Raw genomic sequence first — 20,492 nt, 5'->3', positions numbered from 1 at the left:
CTTATGATAGAAAGGCAATCCTTAACTTAAAGAAAAACAAAGATATCATAATTACCAAGGCTGATAAGGGAAATTCAACAGTCATCCTTAACTCTAAAGACTATTATGATAAGTTAAACGTACTACTATCAGACATCTCTACCTATAAGATCCTAGACAAAGATCCCACCATAAAATATCACTATGAAACAAACTAACTAATCCGTAATTGCAACACTTTGCCAGAAGAGGTGAAGAGAAGAATAAAATATTCACATGCCATTACTCCCAGACTATATGGGACACCTAAAATACATTAAAAGCATATACCTCTCCATCCAATCGTTGATGGGAGATCATCCCCAAATTACCTTTTGCCTAAGCATCTTGTAAACTTATTAAATAACAAAATAAGATCAACAGAATCCTATATCAAGAATAGTCAGCATTTTGTAAATAAACTCCAAGCCATTAAGATTGAACCAACAGACATACTAGCCAGTCTGGATATTGTGTTCCTCTTCACCAATGTACCAGTAGAAGAGGTAATAGATATCATTCAAGCCCTCTTTCCTCTAGACATCACACAGATGTTTAAATACTGCCCTCAGTCTAATTTCGTCAAGGTTGATAACACCATATGCCAACAATTAGAAGGCCTAGCAATGGGAAGTCCGCTATCTCCATCTTGTGAAGACCTTTTTATGGAAAAACTTGAAAAAGAAATTCTCTCAACATTCTCCCACAGACCATCTATATGGTGAAGATACATTGACGATATTTTCATTATATGGCAAGATAGCTTAGAAAACCTAAAATCGTCTGTGAATAAAATCAGCTCCATACATAACAAGATAAAATTCACTCTGGAAGTTGAAAACAACAGCCATCTGCATTTTCTAGACATCTTGATAAAAAGACAATCAAATAGTGTCAATTTATCTATTTACAGAAAGCCGACAGACACTGGAAGATACCTTCATTATACTTCTAACCATCACAAGACACACAAACTAAGTATTATCCATATGTTGAAAAATAGAGCACGCAAGTTTATATCAGAAGAGGAGGATACACAGTCTGAAATCTCACTAATAGCCAAACCATTATCACAAAATGGATACCCTCCAAATAACATCAAAAAATATCTATACGGTGACAACCCAAGACAAGAAGAACCAAACTCCCAGAACATTTCTACTGTAGTCATTCCCTTCATCATCAAGTCAATTTCTTATCAAATAGCCAGAATACTAAAAGCCCACAACATCAGAGTGATCTTCAAACCAACCACTAGCATCAAACATTTTTTAGGATCACCAAAAGACAAGGTGCCATTCTACAAATATGCAGGCGTATATTACATTCCTTGCTCCTGTGGTCTCGCCTACATCGGACAATCTTCACGGAGTTTGGAGATCAGACACAGAGAGCACGTTGGTGATGTAAACCACAACAGAAGTATAAATTCATCTACTTAAATGAGAAAAATGTGAAGAAGTAAAATCGTGTAGAAAAGAAAATACCGTTGAAATCCTTTTGAATTCAGGATGTCCCTACGGTACTAGAAAGAACACTCGATCCTAAAACGTCTTGCTACTTTAGTTCGTATATGGAAAGCAGTTGGAAAGAACCATGTTTCAAAAGGATGAACAACTACATGACGTCTAGCACACAAAGACGCACCTGTAAGAAAGATTGCATGCGAGAACGTGCCTCCACGGAAACGGTGTGCAACAGCATGACGAATTAACGAAAAACGGTTCGTTCATGTTAATTAAACGTGGTTTTCTTTGAAACATTAAAATTGTTGCTCGTAGACCTGACAAGCGAATGCGAAGCAGCCTTCTCCGTTTTGCATTTCATGCCGACACAGTGGAAACCTGTCGAGATAACAACCGTGCAGTTTGCAGCAGTACCTTCTTTTCAATCGTATGATGCCCTCCAACGAAATTGGGTCAAAGGTAGGAGTTTCTGGTCAGATGCAGTCTGAAACAGAAAACATGTTTCTCGGGAATCGCTCGGAATTAGCCTGACTGCCTAGTTGAATATTCATCTGAATGCATTAGAACTGCAAGCCATCATTGGGCAAAATGGCACCTCGAGAATCGCGTATTTGAATCACCTGCTGCCAGACTTTGTAGTTAATATACGAGCTCGTTGCTCTCCACTGGATTAAGCGATACACTAGGAACCAGCTTGACCGAAATTTCAATCATGATCATCGCCATCTGCGCGCAAGACTTTCCCTCTTCACTGCATAAGAAATACTCATCCCTTTAGTGATTGAATTTGTTCGTTTTTAAAACATTCAGACTAAGTTAAAAACACAAACACGAAATGCAACTATTAAAATATTCGCCCGACTCGTATAGAAAACTCCGTGCACTTAGAAGTCTTTAAAAATGTAAATTACTCATGATGCTAAGGAAAAATGGACGGTTTGTCTCACGGAGAGTGGAATCCCCACTATTACAGGTTGGTATTTTGTTTACGAAGATATAAATGCTAACAGCTTCTGATTACATTTTGCATAATTAGACCCTTAGGCAATCAACAATTTTTTTTTCGCTTGTATTAACACTTTCATTGCCAAGCTGAAAATTGGAATTTCGTGTGGTGGCCAAATTTTTATTATTTTTTCATTTAGTTAGCGACGTCCACGCGATAACGCGTGATCGGCCGTTTGGCGAGATCTCGCATCGCGCGATATCGCGTGATTGGCAATGAACATGTTAATAAGACGAATAAAGATCAGTAATCTGTCTTTTGTAAACTTTCACTGATTCAGATATTAAAAGAATTTTATTTAAATTTAGAAGGTTAGATTAACAGACGTAAATTTTCCCCAAGGGGAAAACAAAAAAGCATAATCGCTCATTTTTATCACTTTGAGAGCGACCTTTGTTTTTTTAGAACTCAGTTTTTTCGTGTTGCGAAACTCTCCCAAGAAAAATAACTGATTTTTAATTGCAATGATTTTGCAGAAATGTCAACCGGCGTATTATAAGAATATGCAAAAGAATACCGCTGGACTAAGCAATTAATTGCTTGATCTTTCGAGGTTTCTCTCTGCATTTATTCTTCGAAGAACGTTCTTCTCTCCTCTCGCCTAAATATCGAGGCTGCTCTACATCGTTATTGAAATATATTTTGCTTGTAACTCGGTGAATGAATTTCCTTCACTAAGTTATTCAAGTCTACATTTTGCGTGTGTGTGTGTGTGTGTGTGTGGAGGATCTCGCAAGAAATATCAATCTGATTATGCTAAGAATATGCCAGCAAGAAAACCTTCTTGATTTCTTTCTATTTGAAATGGGAATGTTATATTTCAGACCGTCATTTTAGTCGCGATTGCACGACTGGGTGTGTGTTCTGTAACTTTTCTGAACTACATTTTACTAAAGTATGCGAATACTGACATCTTGATACGGCACTGATAGAGCAACACAATCCAATCTTCGAACCGACTACAGTATCACCCACACGCTGAGTTCTCTGGATTTGTTGTGTCTTGGTTTTCACATTCTGAGCAAACACGCGTTGACCAATATTTGATTTCATCATATTTAAGTGAACGATGAAAAACCTTCAATTTCGTAAGATCACTTTCGACGCTCTTCATAATCAAGTCCATAAACGCCACTCCATGAAGTGGAGAATGTAGCATTTCTCTGAATTTAAAAACGCTTCTCTGCTGTTTTATTGATACTATCAAGATGTGTATTGTGATGATTCCCGGCCCCCTTTGGGATGTAAAATCACTGTATTCTAGTCTACACGACACTGCAAAATTCATACGGTCGTCTGAGTGTTTCACAAACTCGACACATTACAGATGTCACACTTACGGGGGCAGACTGCTAACGGTGATCAACGGAGACAGATGATTTGGCTACCCTTCCGTCGCTGAAACACTAGCCAACTTCTGTAGTGAAGATGCGTGTGTTGTTTTCAACGCTTTGCATGTCGATCTGATTAAATCTGATCCTAACTTTATCTGACATATTTCCCTTCCCGGATTAACTTGCAAAATCATCGTGTGGTGCATATTATCATGCTAATACGCAGGTGAGAAATTTTTATAGACGTACCACACCAGACGCAAGACAGAATTGCGCAAGATGTCAAGATTAAGAGCGTTTTTTTTTGTTTTGTTTTTGGGTGTACCTAAATTTTTTATTAAGATTGAAGATGTGCAAACAATAACATTACACAACAACAGCGATGCGTGCTACAGTAATGCAAGCGATAATGTAACATCGAAAAAAGTAATACTATTTACATTATAATAAACGACTTGAACATTAATGTAGAGACACACAGTAGCAAACGAATTAATCTGAACACTCACATTTAAAAAAAAAATGAATCCCTAATAAGTTCATTAATATGCTTCGGCATGCACTCTACCAACGTAGAACACATTTTCTTATTTCTGCATCTAGAAACCATACTTTGATAATGGTTTAAGTTATCCTTTGTATCACAAATTCATTTTCCAAGTCTCTTTTTCACTATGGTCCACGAATTTTGTATTGGGTTAATCTAAGGAGAGTTATCTGGCCACTGAAGCAATTAGATGCTATGATTTCTGAGGAACTCTCACTTGTTTGAAGTGTGTCCTGGGGAGAGAGAGAGAGAGAGAGAGGGAGGGAGAGAGAGATTCTGTTGGAAGATTTATTCGAGTTACCTGAGTTATCTCCAATGAGAAAAGCGGTATTCACAGTCATCGATGTTCATCCAGTTGCGCACACTTTTCATGTATGCATTTCCGTATTTAATTTGTGTTCTCTATTATTCGGCAAGATTACTTTTGCTTTATATTTTCATATGGATGACTTGATTTCTTTAATTGTCTTTTATTTCGAATTCTTTCGAGAGAAACTGCATTATTGTTTTCCGTTTTATTTCTTAGATATTTGACATATTAAGAATTCTGGAAACGTTCTACAGAATAGCATTTATTAATTTGATAACGTTGTAGCTTCCGTTATTGAAAAGTAATAAATTGCGAATGTGTGTTGTAGGCTCTCATGTTTCCACTTCCCTAAAAATTAAACTTCCAATAAAATAACAGAATCATACAACACAAAGGTCTACTTTTGAAGAACTTGTAGTTTGAAGACGGTGAACGCCTTAGAACTTAGGAGTTCACCGTCGTTTCACTGGTTTATCGAGTACAAAGCAATTTTTTTTCAACTAGATGGAAATGATGACTACAAATTCATTATTGACAAGAATCTGAATTAACGTGCTTATATGAATTCTTTGACATTTTTTCTGTCAACCTGCCCAAAAAAGGCTGCTAGCCCTCAGTATCAATGATAATCCCCCCCCCCCCCATTCTAACCGCAGATTTTGAAGCCACCTCCAACAGGTGAGGTTGTTCTTTCGTAACGAAAGACGAAATCCATCCCCCACAAATCAGCCATGTCTAAGTGGGATGAAGACCTACCTCTTAGGATAAAGAGCCGAAGAGTTATCCATTCGATCACCCTGAGATTGGAAATATGAAAATGCTCAGTCACTCCGTTTAATGCAAACAGGTCTTTGCAGAAATAGCACTATTATTGTCAATAGCCATAACTGTTCACTGAAATTCTAAACTCTCCCCACCCATAAAAACTTTCCTTGGAAAGAGATTTGATGACGTTTCTAATCTGAGGCGTAGAAGAAAAATTCGAAGCCCAGGATTAAAAGACAAAATTCAAAACCTTTTCAGATATGATCACTGCATCAGATGTGCATGAAAATACTCTGGACTGGGTCAGTGAGAATAGCAAGTTAATGCTTTTATCTTACACTGCAGGAAAATGCACAAAATGCGTCAATTCGTTGTCAGCCACGTTCGTGTCTACATTATAGCCTGTGTGTTCTCCGATTACGTCAAAAATCGACCGTTTTGGTACTATCCGTGCAGAAACGTAACCTATGCGTATTTGTTTCATTCTGTGCAAACAACTTGCTGTAAAGTCTTCCCCATGGGGCGGGTTGTATTTCTAAAGTTTAATTAACTTATTACGTACCTTCCGTAGAGAACATACAGCTGATATCAGGAATGAGTTAAGCGCATACTCGACTCGAAAAGAATCTAACTCTTGTGCCGCTAACAGGGAGATCGTTATCGAAACATTCTAATAAAGTAGAGGCGCAATGCGAGCAAAATGCTCACGAGAATCACAGGTTTCATTGACTATGTAATAGCACGTTTTTGCCTCATATTCACTGTGATTTAAAGTCCAATTTGCAGTTTCTGGAGTAGAAAAATGTATGCCCATTTCTTTATCTGGGAGTGTAGAAGATGACGGTGGAATAAGAGAGCCCAAACAACGATTGTGAATTTATCACTTTCGTCTCTCTCTCTCTCTCTCTCTCTCTCTCTCTCACACACACAGACAGATTAGTATAAGTGGCTCTTAAATTGCGAAATATTCCTTTTTTGGATCTCCTTTCCATTTTGAAGGGTAAAATCAGACATGGAAGGGCCAAAGGGAAAGTAAGCTGCAACCGAAATTCAAAAATTCTTTAGCATAATGGACAAGTGAAATTTAATCCTAATTTTCTTCAAGCAGAACTGCTCGCATTCTTTAGAAAAACACTTCACTTGCAGTATCTGCTCATTCAGGTGATTTGAGCATTCAAGTCAATAAATCTACTTTAGGAATATTCGGGAATAAATAGCGTAACCTTATTACTGGCCATTGCAGTATCGCATTCCTTTACTTTGAATCACAGCTGTCGTATTCATTTCTCTGCTTTTACTCGAACATCAACTTTTATTTTATTGAACGTTAACACTTTCATTGCCAAGCCGAAAATTGGAATTTCGTGTGGTAGCCAAATTTTTTTTTTATTTTTGTATTTAGTTAGCGACGTCCACGCGATAACGTGGTAACGGCCGTTTGGTGAGTTTGCGGACTGTTGCAAAGAGAAGTGGCTAAAATATCAACTGCGCTTACAGAGTGGAAGGGTTATTTAGGAATATCGAGAAGGTAGAGGTACAGTTGGCTGAAGGTTATTACTTATATTGCAAAATCTTCGGCATGATATTCAGCTTGGTCAGTGGTGTTGGAAAACGGACGCAGCTGAGTTATGGACATTAAGTGGCCTAGGAATATAACTTCACATTTTCGACACCTGATTGCATAATTTTGAGATTCATGGATAGGAAGATGAAGAGAATAGTCGTTTTTGGGATTTGGAGATGGAGAACCGGAATCCCGCTCAGGCGAAATCAAACATGGAACTTTTCCAAACTAGTTCAAGACTCCAATAAGATTTTTGTCCTAAAAGAGATGAAATTCATTCTCGAACGTCCACCATGGCGAATTCGAACCTATAAACTGTTATTGGGAGAGAGAGAGAGAGAGAGAACACTGTTAGTCTAACCAAACCGTTTGAAATTGGCTGCAGTTTCTTTAAAGAAATATTAAAATATGTTAAAGTATTTAAGTTTTTATAAGTTTATAAGATTTAAAAATTACATTTCATTAAACATTTTAACGCTCTGTAAAACCTAATTATGGTCCTTATATCTGGCGGATTGTGAACTTCGGTCCCTTGGAGCGAGCCATTTTGCGAATTGAATATCCTTAGGATCGGAGAAATTAAAAAGTAAATTCGGATTTTTTTCATTACAATCTACACCCAAGAAAGTTTGGGAAAGTGTAAAATAAATTACTAATAAAAGAAATGTAGATAAACTCGCTTAGTGTCGAATAGTCTAGAAAAGACTTTTCATTAGCGAATAATCTACGTATAATACAATAGAACATAAAACGATCATATTTAAGTAGTTAAATAATTAACTAATCATACATTATTTTCATTACCCACTCTATATGAAAAGTCCATTTTATTAGGAAGGCTTAAGTGGAATAACAAAAGTAAAAAGTTAATGCTTTAGGGAGTTTCCTATAGCTTTCATTATTATGTTAATTTTTTATGAAAACGAACTAAATAATTATTGATTTCCCATCTGTCTCTCTGAAAATTAAGGGTTCTTTCCTTGACTTGCTCAATATCGAACCTGAACGTTATTCTTTATGATTTTATATTCCGAAAGAATTCAAATTTATTTGGTATTATTTTGCTTTCACACAGCAAAATCAGATGTTAAAACAATATTCAATAATCCTAAATTGTTACAAACTTGAAAACAGTGCGTGAAGCAGTGTCATTAGTTCGGTTTGGCTGTTCTTTCGTCCGTTTCTGACTTCCATTTGTGAGTTATCCCTGAACGTGGTTCTGGATTTATTGTTGAAAGGTATCTTTTCCCTCCAACATAATTGCTTTTTTTTATAATAATTATAATCAGTCGTTGTTTTTACTGCTTTTAAGCAATGTGACATGTTTGGTGTTTACCTTTCTCTTGTTTCGCTTGTTAGCATCCGGAGGAGTTGCTGTCCTACGAACCTTTATTTGAATCTGAAAAACGTCATTGGTGTACAATTTCGTTCTTCGGTTCTTAAATCTCTTCATTTCTTTGTCGAAACCTAATTTTTCTTTCTTTCAATTTTTAATTGTAGCAATATATGCAAATAAGATATGTGCTGCTTTTGTCAAATATTGGAATTTACTTGGTATTACGATCAGTGTCGATGAGGTCACCATGTAAGAAACATTTCCCAGAGGCGCAATAACTCTACGAGCGTCACTAAGTTAGAGAGCTCAAATTCTGTATTTGTACAAAACGGATAAATCGTTCAAAACAGTTTCAAGCACTTTTCCGGCAAAGAAAATGATTGGTTGATTTCGGATTTAACCGTGCACAGGAGAACAAATTAATTAGGCAACGAGTGAAACCTCCCAAATATAACTAGTGATAAGATGGCAAACACCGAAATGCTGCAATGTGCACGTGAAATCAAAGTGACAGCTCCGAAACCTTACTAAGAGTTAGTCCACGAATGACTATTCTTTTAAAATTGGCAACAAATCAGCAATGTTTCACCGGATCCGATACGTTATTTGAAATGCACGAAATACATTATGAGGCATTTCTATTTACGTGACACCAAAAGAAAAGTTTCAGCAGAATTTAATGTAACGTTAATAAAAGCTGACGTGAAACGTAATGTAACCGGATTGGGCCTCCCCTTTCCCTGTTGAAACAATAAAGGGATTATTCGTGTTACTCTAGAACAAATGAGTCGTATCAGTTTCCGTAATCAATCGGGACTTAACACGTGCATATTTTATGTATTTACTCAAACGCGGATTGAAGATAATCGCAACGAACAGTGTTAATTCGATACCGATTCTAAAAGGAAACGCTGCTCCATTCCATCCCCAAATAAAGTAAGAACACTAAATTCCGCAACTATTCAACACTTGTTCTTGAGTTTCGACACAAAATCGTTCGCAATCTTCTTACCAAAAAGAAACTTCCGAAATGCTTGACGGAGATAACATAAGGAATTTCCGAGAACCGAACCGAACCGAACCCACGATTCGAGTTAAAGAAATATAGCCCGACTCATTCGGATCTACTACGAAAAATGAAACGAAGAATTCAGCCCTTCAGGATTCTTTACCGAATCCATTTAGAAACATGGGTTGGCTAAAATGTCTCGTTCATGAACACGGAAATGAACGGACATGACGAAACTGGAGACATATGTCCGTGAAGTAATTTGTCACCGATTATTTCCGTGGTGTTTTTGTAGATAGCCGGTGAGTAAAATGAGAATTCTAAATTAGCAACATACGCTAAAAATCCTTTATATCCGATTGTCGTTTACTAGGATATTTAGCTATTTCTCCAATATGGACACGGATGATCTTGCTTTCAGTTTTGAAGAAGGGATGGAAGGAGTTACCACTGCCTGCGGCACAAGCCCAGTCGCGCTGAAGCTCCGTTTATTTTAATTGATGCTTCTCTTTTCATTTTACCCTTTAAATTTATAAGGGCGAAGCTCTCTCTTTCTCCAAATGAAAAAGGTGAGTCATTGAAGGCTTCATTATTCTAATTTTCTTTCTGTCTTCCACGTGACGAAAGACTTTCTTCTAAACCGACGAAGAGAAATTCCTCCTTAACAGACATTTAATTCCTTTCTTCTTTCCTGTCTGAGGTTTCTTTCTCTCGCTATACACATTCTTCCCCAGGAGATTTAACTCTTGCCTTCTCAAGCAAATCGCGATCGCTTATGTTTCGTTTTACTAGTTGATTTTGTTTATATAATCCCATAAAAGCTTTCTTATTTTTCGCATTTTGCGAGACATGATGCCCTTTCCACCGGTTTTTTTTTTTTTTTTAAAAATCTTGTAACTCATGTTCGTTTGTTTCAACTCAACATGGCTTGGTTTGCATTTTAGATGACCGGAAATCCCCCCCCCCCTTCGGTTGGTAACACACCAACAGCTCGTGTCTTTTGTGCTTTAAGATCGCGTGATTCAGATGGTGTTTTCACACTAGTCGCGTTCTACAGAAAGCTCATCTTTTTTATATCTTCGTAAATGTTTTCATGTCTGCTTCATTTTCTCTTCTCAGTTGTTCCTCCCGCAAATATTCTGTGGCTATTTAACGAAGAGCATATTGGGAAAAGGATCGCGTTCCATCTCCGCACTCAAAGAAATATAGCGCAAGTGCTTTCTGTCTCTGCACCGACTGATGTCAAAGTAATTCCTATTGAGACGGAAGATGGAGGAAGGCATTTCCATCTACGTAGTCCTGCCATGAACTGACTTGCATAGTCAACTCTTTAAGCTACTAATGGTACCAAGACAAGCGCAATGGGCGAGTTGTGTAACGAAATGTCTTTAATGCAGAGAATAAGCAAAACTTCGTTCTTCGTATTGTTAAGATGAAGGATGCTTCAGCAATTTCTCGTTCAATACTAAGGAACTTGAAATGTCAGAAATATTTTTTTCATAAGCGAACTCTCGGTCGGTGGGTAAAACTATTTACTAAAATAAAGAGCCAAAAAGCTTCAGTTCTGCGATGCAAAATTTATAAAAATCAAGTGGATATTAAATCCAGCATGATTTCAAAGCTCTCTGGTCAACTTACTTTACGAAACTTTCATAGTGTCTACATTTGGCTTTGACATAATGCTGGATTTAATATCCACTTCCATCCACATGTTCACTGAGCATCCACAGATGCCGTATGGTCACTCCGATGTTCAGCAATGTGGCACCTCACAATATAAGTCTGTTGTATGCTTTTCTGGCGACTTCAACTCTCTTTCAATGTGCCTTCAACTTTCATTGTGTCCAAAACTAACTAACTAAAGAAGCGGCAATGACGACTAATTGCAGCGGGTGATGACACTGGTCGCCTTTCGATATCCACTTTGCGTATATAATTTTGCATCGCCGAACTGAAGCCTTTTTTTTTTCTCTTTATTTTAGTAAAAAACTTCTTATCTATTCACAGGCGACCAGTGTCGTTAACCGCTGCAATTAGTCGTCATTGCCGCTTCTTTGGTGGCGATACAAACCATTTTGAGCCTGAAATTGTAGATTTAATAATAGAAGTTGGGCTGCTTGTAAAATTATACGCCGGTTGCTAGATTTCGCCTGTCGGAGTGGTTTTACTCGATTTTCTTGTCCGCTGAAATTGTTCGTTTATCGTGGGGTGTGGTTGAATTCATTTGAAGAACGGAGGGGAAAAAAGGGATTTCACATGAACGAAATAAAAAGAGGAAGTCTTTTCCATCATGCAACTCGTGTCAGACTTGATAAACCGTTTTTTTTTTTTTACGTGTTTCTTAGTCACTATAATTGCTCAATTCAGAAAGAGCCGAGGAGAAAATAAGGCAGAGGCATCACAATTTGGATTAAATATTGAGTAAGGATTTAACATTTTCATTGGATAAATGCATATTGCAATGGGATATTTAAAGCATTATTGGTAATAGTGAGATATGCAGATTGCATAAATTAAATCTGAATGTCTCACTTTAAGTCTTATTCGAGGAAGAAATTTGATTCAAAAATCAGGAAGCAATCTGTACCTCTAGTCGGAACGGCTTTGCTTCGATCCTAGTCTACATCGGGAGAACTGTTTTAAGTGAGTATCAGTTCATTTGGTTTCAAAGAAGAGAAAGTTTTCTCTAAACACATGCATATCCACGTTTTAATCCCCTTGGTAGTAAACCGTGTCACTTCTAACACTTGTTTACTCTTTCCGGCTCCTCGTTAAAAGTCATCTATTTTTAATGTGTCTGCATGAAGGTGAACTATAATTATCTCCATTGTGTTGGTGCTGGCATTTATTATGTATTCATGTACAAATTACACAGGTTACGATGACGTGCCCATTTTGCAACGTATCTTGAAGGCAATTAGTATCACTAGCAATAAATTCTAAAATAATGAATTAAATTAGAATTTGAAATTCTTTTGCTTTTCTTTAAATCTGGCGATTTAGTTAAAGGATGATTATGGCAACACAGCTGCTCTCTCTTAATTTAAAAGAAGTGAGGATTTTTCCAGTTATTCTTTTAATCGGGTTATTTAATTCATCCACCAAGATCGAAACACATCACTTCAAATTCATACTCTTCTGAGTTTTAAAACTCGTTTCTGTAGCTCCTTTTGGGAGTGAAATACTTGTTTGCCACTGAAAATGAAATAACTGGATTACCGTTACAGTTCCAGAGCACTGCAATGTAAGTTATCCCTCCTTGAGATGCGAAAAGATGGATTAATTGTTTGACTTCCAATTTTAATTTGAAGTTGATGGATTTGTCTTGGAGTAAAAGCAGCCGCTAGTCTCCATTTTGCAGCCGAGTCCGTAAATATTTCTAATCTCCACTCCCAAAAACGAATCCAAAATCGTTGGCAATCTTTTCACCAAAAAGAAACTCCCGAAATGCTTGACGGAGATGACATAAGGAATTTCCGCGAACCGAACCCACGATTCGAGTTAAAGAAAAATATAGCCCAACTCATTCGGATCTACTACGAAAAATGAAACGAAGAATTCAGCCCTTCAGGATTCTTTACCGAATCCATTTAGAAACATGGGTTGGCTAAAATGTCTCGTTCATGAACACGGAAATGAACGGACATGACGAAACTGGAGACATATGTACGTGAAGTAATTTGTCACCGATTATTCCCGAGGTCTTTTTGTAGATAGGCCGGTGAGTAAAATGAGAATTTTAAATTAGCAACATACGCTAAAAATCCTTTATATCCGATTGCCATGTACTAGGATAAATCAGATTGACACCCACTCTCTCTTTATTTAGTTTCCTCGGAATCTGTGTGGGTCATACCCACTGTCACACGTCTGGTGCCTGTGTTAGGGATTACTTTATTCCTTGTCAAGCGGTAATCATCATTCCTCTTCACTCAAATGCTCGACTCCGTGAAATATGATAATTCTCAAACAAGTAACATCCCAAAATAGGAAAGTATCGTTAGACAGATCGTGCTATAGATTCTGCGGTGAAAAACACAGTATGGATTGCAGGTCGAAATGCTTTTACGTGCCACAATCACTCTTTCGATGATTCTTGGTTTATTTATGCAATACCGACGGCGAGTGTTTTGCATAGCAGAAAGGCCGTTTTCTTATTGGATGTTGAATTTCGTCTTCGTTTTGCGATAATGGGTCGAAAGCACTTTCGTGATAAAATCAAATTCGCCTTCGGTATAGACATGGGAAGAGGTTCGAATATGAACAGTTCTATACCGAGAAGAAACGCCTTAGTTAAGGACGTGGATGCTTACGAAGCGGCAATGATAATGCTTGAAGCTTTAGCGAGCTTTGAAGGGGTAAAATAGCGAGAGTGAAGCCGTTTTATTTTTAACCAAGAAGGTAAATTGAGTTCACAATCATGCCATGAATACGCTGAGGTTCGTCAAGTCTTTGAATAAATCGCTTATTTTTATTTCATACAAAATATGTTCAAAGCATCAACTAGCATTACTTTACACGGGGTTTTTCTTCATTCAGACAGTTTACACGCGCATTGATTGTTAAGTGAAATTACAAAACTTAAAAACAAATAATTTTAGAGACAATTTTAGCATTGCATTTGGCGCATGAGAAAGAATCTCCTAATTAGGAATGTTAGAAGTTAGTTAGGCCGTCTAGCAATAAAATGCTAGAGAAAACAAAATGCAAGCGAAGAAATCAGGTAATGGGAGGAAGGGGAAAAACAAGAAAATCATCAACGAGAGAAAAGAAAAACCTCGCGAAGGGGGTGTTCCTCCTGACAATTAAACGAGTTGAAATGATTCTTCTCTTAAGGGAGAAGAGGGAGTTCTCTGTATTCCTTGAAATGTCTTCATAAACAGTGGAATTTTTTGTAAGCAAAAATATAACAGGAAGAAAAGGCAAAGTTCTTCAAGCAACTTCGAACCAGCTAATAGAGAAAAAACGTCACCGTAAATTGTTTACAGATTTTATATTTCTTTTTCTTCTTCTTCAACCTTTTGGTTTTGTCCAAAGGAAATGGTCCGATCGACCCTAACACTGAAGCCGTTAGAAAAAATTAACTGATCCCTGTTATCATTTCAGTTCTCCTTTCTTACTCGAAAATATCTCGGAAACAAAACGTGAAAAGATCACGTTTGCATACGCATTTCAAATCCCAGGTTTGAATTAAAATCTGGCCATCGAGGAGCTGTAATAACTCACATTAACACCCAAACATGTCATGTAGATGGTAACGCATGTTACAGACTCATCTGAGGCTCTCATCTGCCCCCCCTCACACAAAAAAAAAACTGCAGTGAAACTAGGTTTTGAAATCTTGTAAATACACGTGAGTGATTAGGCGAGTGGTTGTCTGATTATTGAAAAAAAAGTCACAAAGTGAATTATTACAAAGTAAACCGCCCTATAAAATTTGTATAGAAGACGGACGGCAGAAATCAGATGTTCTTAGAGGTATATGAACAACTAAGAAGCGTATACATTAAGTTGGCGGAGGAGGAGATTCGCATGCAAAGCAAAATCAACTAGCGGAATACTAAAATTATAGCAAAACATATTTCAACTTAGAATCTTCTTTCCCTACGCGTTATTCCCGCTTCCTCTGCAGGGTCCGCATGTTACTTAGATGCGACTTCTTTGTTAGTACTACTCCCAACCGACCTGTCGCCTGGTCTGCCGCTGGGGATGGGGGGGAGGGAATATATTTTTTGACTGTAGAGGCGTGTGTTCAAGGGCCGGTTTGCCTGCTTGTGGGATGAAAAACGCCAGATAAACTGGTGGAAAAAACCCTACTGCCCGCGCCCAAGACCGGCTAACTTGGCTATGCCTGAGGAAGATCCTCAAATTCCTCACGTCTACGACGGGAATCGAACCTGGGACACTCCTTCCCCAGCCATATGGTTGCGAAGCGCACAGCCACTAGGCTAACCGCGCGGACATATTTCAACTTAGAATACGAGCGTAATATGCCGATCAAGCGGAATAGCTCGCCGCGCCATGAATCAACTACTGAAAGGAATTCCAGTGACGCCTCAGTTGATGCACCTGGAATGATTCCGCCGAGTTCTCGTATGCATCTATTCATTCATGGTAGAAATACGTTTTTATTTATTCATGTGTCCGAAGATGCATTTTTCCGTTGATAAACGGTTCTTCGCTCCATTATCTTGGATGAACGAACTCTGGTAATATAATATAGCGTGAAAATGAGTGGTTGCCCTTCTCAAACACATCCCTCCCTTCGTTGTGAAGCTGTTTTTGCTGAAAAATAAGTGTTCTCCATAAATTCATGATCATCTTTGGTCTGCTCATTTCCACAAGGAAACGGTCAGTACAGAACCTTTCAGCGATCTCGCAGTGTTCTCTTTCACTAAATTACAACAGCAGTTTTCAGAGTCATTTGGATTTCAGATTTGCCACCCAAATAGTAGCCACAGACGAGTCTATAAGAAATATTCATTGAAAAGTCATTACTACTGTTGTGTGTGATTTAAAAGTTATCCTTGGAAGAAATGAGGATCAGTGCGTGTGTGTAGAGAACGGTGCCATCTGAGCTCTCAGGTTTGAACATTTTTTTCACAATTGACATTCAGAGTCATATAAAAATGTTTTAGACTTCATTATTTTACTGTAATTATAAAATTGGGTTCTTCTTCTGCAGCTTCTCCCACTTAAGTGGGGTTACTGTTGAAGATGAGTCTCCTCCACATCCTCCTGTCTTGGGCTGTCACCACATCCAAGTTCTTCATCCGCAAGTCATCTTCTACCAGCTCCCTCCATCTCTTCTTTGGCCACCCACGCTTCCTCCTTCCTTGCAAATCCATTTGCATGACCCTTCTTCCCACATATTCGTCCTCTCTCCTCATCACAGGAGCAAACCATCTCAACCTTGCCTCCTGTATCTTCGCTCCTAAGTTCGTAACTTTCACTGTTCCCCTCACATAGTTATTTCTCAGACGATCCTTTCTGGTCACACCGCACATCCACCTAAGCATTTTCATCTCTGCTACATCCATCCTGCTGATGTTATCGTTCCTCAGGGCCACAGTTTCTATAGCATACGTCATAGCTGGCCTCACTACTGTCCTGTAGATTTTGCCTTTCAGATTGATCGGCACCCTCTTATCGAATAACACTCCAGCCATCTCCCTCCAGTTCCTCCAAACCCGCTTGTATCCTGCATCCCACTTCCTTCTCAGCTCTTCCATCTTCTTCCACTGTCGAACCTAAGTATCTAAACTCCCTCACCTTCCTGATGACATTTCCTTCCAGCTCCAGGTCTGTCTCCTTGCCGCCGCCCACTGTGCAACACATATACTCTGTCTTACTTCTGCTCAGTCTCATACCTCTCTCTTCCAGTACTTTTCTCCATCTTTCCAGGTTAGTTCCCGCTTCTTCTCTTGAATCTGCACACAGCAAGATGTCATCTGCATACAACATTGTCCAAGGCGCATCTTCTCTCACCTCCTCCGTCACAGTGTTAAACAGAAACGGACTTAATGCTGACCCTTGATGCAAGCCAATTGTTACTTGAAAACTTTCTGTCTTAAACCAATTATAAAATTGGTTTAAGCTATCAAATTGATGTTTCTTTATAGAAAATAAATCAGAAGAGATTCGTTTGAATGTAAACAACCCATTTAGTGTCAGAAGTGCCGAATGTCTCATGCGAATGTGTAGTTATCATTATTATTTTTTTTTTCATTCTGGCCCATTTCATCCCTTTTATTACCATTAGGTTTGCGTTAAAACTGCTTTTAGTTTAAGTTCTAATTAGCTGTTTAGAAACGGGGAAGCAAAGATATGCTGAATTTATTTACTTGTTTCTACATTTCTTTCCATATTCCCGTAGTGCTTCTTATTTTCTTTTTAGAGCAGATGAGACACACGTGTGCGCTGCAGTTGAGAAGAATTGGGAGGCGGGAGTAATTTTTTCAATTACTTTACTGTGATCGAAGCACAACAGAGAAATCTTATTGGTCAAAGATACACACGATGGTGTAATTTCCACCTTGGATTGCTGTGCGAGTCTTCATGTGAACTTCAAAGATTAACATTTCGGTGATTTTCGACACTTTATTCAAAGTGCTGCCCTGCAGCTCCCGAATATTGTTTAAAGCAAAGTGATAAACAATCGACTCACTGCTCGTGGAAGTCAACACACGAAGGGCTCTGTAGCTGATCGGGTCGTTCTTATTAAAGCTAGGAGTTGACAAAATAATGGCCACTCATCAGAAGTAGCATCTTTTTCTGAAACTTGATTTAACATTCTTTGTATTCTTAGCAGTCACCTCCATAATTCCACAATTCCTGGGCCAGCCGCCTTCCCATTCCGTAAAGTTGCCAAGGCATCTCCTATCTAATCTTCCACCAAAATTTCGCTCAGGGGATTTGAGGCTGCAAAACGAACCCCGTGGCCATCGTCCTTCCTCCATTGATTCGAATGAATTAAAGGATTTAATCGAATCAGATCCACGACAAACTGTACGCGAGATCGCTCAGACACTAAACGTGCACTTCTCAACTGTTTCACAGCACTTGTCGAGCTTCCTTACTTTTCCTGTTATTGCCAAGTGCGTGCCCCACGAACTCACTGATGAAAACAAAGCACGGCGTTTGGAAGTGTGTTCTTCTCTCTTAAGTGAAAAAGAAAGGTTCCTGCAACGAATTTTGATTGTGGATGAGAAGTGGATATTCTACGACAATCGTACACCTTCGTCGCAGTGGTTGGGAGTGAAACACGCTCCAGGAAGGACTCCAAAGGCACCTCTTCATCCAGTGAAGATGTTGTTTACTGTACGATTGTCTTCTGCTAGTGTTATTCAGTACTGATTCCTTCCACGAGGTGAAACAATAAATGCAGCTCGATATTGTACAGATATGCGGCAAATGCATGACCAATTGTGCCTTAAGCAACCAGCACTTGTGAATAGACATGGAGTCCTATTGCTTCAGCATAACGCCCGACCACATACGGCAGTGTCAACCATATAGCAAAGCAACAATTCGGGATACAAAATTGTGCCTCATCCTCCATACTCTCCTGACATTTTCCCAACAGATTACCATTTTTTCCGCACTTGAGCCATTTTTGGTCCAAGAAATGCTTTGCCAACGACGCATCAATTTATCGGGCAGTGGAGGACTTCTTCACTTCCAGAGACACTGATTTTTACAAATGTGTTATAAATGACCTTGCCACGCGTTGGCAACAATGCATTGATGCTGTTGAAGATTACTTTGATTAAACAAGTATTCTTCTTTTTATTCTCTTATTTTTCAATCGTCCTTAAAATCGGCCATTTCATTTGCAACATCCCAATATTTGCATTCTTTGCTACATAGGCCCTAGAACTTCAACTTCCTGTCTACTAAAGCTCCAAGATCACTAGCCCGAACAGTTTCTTCTAGAAAAATCCCATCCCACCAATATAATGCGACATTGGATATTTAATTACATCAAAGTGCATAACTACATTTACTAACATTGAACTAACCGTCATTTTTATCCAACTAATTCCAGCCAATTCAAATCATCCTCCAAATGCTGCATATCAGCCACACTTCTCATTACACTGCTTATCTTTACACCAGCAAATAGATGTATGCCTCGTGGCAAATCTTTCCATGCCATTAATATACAGATTGATATACAGGTCATTAATATACAGGTCACCACAGGCTACCTTAAATCTTGAAGACTGATCTTCCGTATATGTTTTGATATCTGTCAGTCTGCCATCCACTTACGCATGCCAATATTATATAATCCAATCCCAAATTCTCCAGTTTATGCAACAGTCGTCCATGTTGTATTCTGTCAAAAGGTTTAGCATAAAAGCCGCGTGTATCCACTCCCCCTTATATAACTCAAAAGTAACATGTTAAGAGGCCAATTAATATAAAAAAATTAAGGGCAAAGAAAAGGAAGTAGTGAAATGAAAGCAAAAGAAAAATATATAATTTCAATTTTTTTTTTCTTTCAAATTTTGTTGCCGATCTTAAGGGAGCCAAATTGAATGATTCCATTGAATACGAAAATGTCTTAAGATTCTCGAAATACGTCATATTATCAGAATATCAGGCATATCACGAATGATCTGCACTAATCGAGAATAGGGGTTTCCGCATGCACACTATAATGGGCGGTATAGCACCAAGTAAGGGATGTTGAAAATAAATGTTCAAATGCTCAGAATAATGGAAGATAACAAACATGTCGTCGCAAAACTGATGAACGGGAAAACAAATTATAAAATCAATTTTTATAATTTGTGTTTCGGTTAACACGTTTCTCTTTAAGAATGCGTAAACCTGCTCCTAACTTCGTTAAACGACAGAAGGAAGATGTTCATGTTGAGTTGATGACTGAATGGAACAAAAAAAAGTGCCAGATACGTCAAAACGAATACGCCATTAATCAGTTTCTCCTGATGGAACGAGACCATTTTTATTTTCAAATTTCGTGAAATGCAACTGTAGCCGAGACTCTGCGTTTCAGATTCACTTGTTTTGTATTGATTGTTTTTTTCTATATCTGTGCACCCATTTTTCTACTTGAAAATATTTAATATCAGACGAGGATTCGATTAATATTCAATCCGACTTTATACAACCAAGAGTGTATTCTCTGCTGTTTCCAATTTCACTGTGGCATGGACCACTGTGAAAGTGTTAGGTGGTGGAATGAAGAGTACTACCATGTGTGAGACAATCTTCCTTATCAGAACTTCAAGTGATTGAAAGAGTATCCTAGTAATTTTTTCTTGAGCAGGGATCGAGGATCAAACCTTTTAGCTTCCCAAAAATACCGAAACGAGCAGATTTTTAAAGTATTGTGGACGGAACTGCCGGAAAAAACGTCAGAAAAAAATCGGGTGTGGACACGGCCGGAGAGATTTTACGTGAATACGTCAGCGGATTATATATGTGTTGGATGTGTAAATAGAACAAAACAAGTTTGATAATCGATTATAATTTTATTCATCGTAAGTCTATGGTAAGAGAAGTAAGATACGAACGGTAGACAAGATGCATCCAAGTTTCTAGCCAAAGCCAAATCAGAACAAGAGTTACCTATCGTGTTCGCCGTGGTCTGAATGTAAGTGCGATT

The sequence above is a fragment of the Typopeltis vanoorti genome, chromosome 7 (genome assembly GCF_054136105.1).
Source record: "Typopeltis vanoorti isolate ZY-2024b chromosome 7, IOZ_Tvanoo_1.0, whole genome shotgun sequence".
NCBI classification, from domain to species: domain Eukaryota; kingdom Metazoa; phylum Arthropoda; class Arachnida; order Uropygi; family Thelyphonidae; genus Typopeltis; species Typopeltis vanoorti.
This window is presented reverse-complemented; position numbering follows the sequence as displayed.